The sequence below is a fragment of the Dipodomys spectabilis genome, unplaced genomic scaffold, assembly GCF_019054845.1.
Source record: "Dipodomys spectabilis isolate Male_0828 unplaced genomic scaffold, ASM1905484v1 ptg000122l, whole genome shotgun sequence".
Classification (NCBI taxonomy): domain Eukaryota; kingdom Metazoa; phylum Chordata; class Mammalia; order Rodentia; family Heteromyidae; genus Dipodomys; species Dipodomys spectabilis.
In genome coordinates this window covers 776,857-778,031 of record NW_024870799.1, presented here as the reverse complement: position 1 = coordinate 778,031, position 1,175 = coordinate 776,857, and the positions used below count along the sequence as shown (strand labels likewise).

The window sequence follows — 1,175 nt, the reverse complement described above, 5'->3', positions numbered from 1 at the left end:
CTTTGAACTGCAATCCTCAGATCTCAGCCTCTTGAGTAGTTAGGATTACATGTGTAAGCCACCTGCACCCAACTTCCTCATTTATTTTCTCATGGTGAGTTGTAGCTGATTTCTCTACTCCTTGTAGTTCCTAGAAACTACAAAGTAAGCCTAGAGGTACCTCATCCTTTACAGTATCCTTAGGACCAAGTGACTGCTGAGTGCAGGAAAGGAGACGAGGGCAGTATAAAATACAATGCTATTTATCTATCTATCCATCCATCTACCTATCTATCTATCCAGAAAAGAGCACTAACACAGTCCCCCACTACGACAAATTATGCAGTCGAATTTCCCACATTTGGGGAAATCGCGGTGTCAGCACATCTGGAGTGCAATAGATAAGCCTTGCCCTGGGAAAACCACCTTCGTGATCATGGTATCTCCCCTGCCAGGTAAGTGACAATGATGACTTGGTATTTAAAAAACTAACAAATACATGAGAGTAGTTCACTTTTGTAATCCTAGCTACTCAGAATGCTGAAATCTGAGGATTAAGCTTTAAATACTAGATAAATTTTGCTGAATTTTGCTTAAAGCTCCTTTGGTGTTTTTAATTGTAGGTTCATTTATTTTCTTGTTTTACTGTTTCTTACTGTGACTACCAAAAAGGTGAGTGACTTCCGTTGCTTGTATTCCTGGATTACTTTGGAGGTGCTCTAAGACTTCATTAGAGGCCAGACTTGTTCTACTCAGTTGGGTAGCCAGCCACAAAGCTGTAAGTGACAATTCTTACAGTAAGCAAAATTGAATAAAATTAAAAATTCAGACACACAGTTACACTAGCCATATTTCAAATAAAAATAGAATTCAAATTTCAGTGAATGTTAGTAAAGTTTTAATGCATTCATTCTATCTGTGTCCTCTGTCACACTGCCACAGAAGAATGTAATACTTACGGCATATCATGTGGCTCCCAAGGCCTGGACGTACTTTGTTCCTTTACAGAAAATGTTTGCCTGACCATGTACCCTAATGAATATCATTTATTATGCAGAGCTACCCTCTTTTCTATATGCAGTTATTTCTCCCTCTCCTTTTCTCCCTTCCTCTCTCTTCCCTCACCCAATCTCTCCCTTTCCTTGTTTTAGGGATCAAAACTCATGCATGGTAAGCTGCTAAGCTGAATCCCAGCC

General features: G+C 39.6%; 1 non-coding gene across 1 annotated transcript; it reads right to left on the bottom strand.

Moving 5' to 3' along the window:
* Nucleotides 1-279: 279 nt before the first annotated feature.
* On the bottom strand, nt 280-442 carry LOC122115639. The gene has a single exon (XR_006148823.1). It is a non-coding gene; the product is annotated as a U1 spliceosomal RNA (small nuclear RNA).
* Nucleotides 443-1,175: the final 733 nt, after the last annotated feature.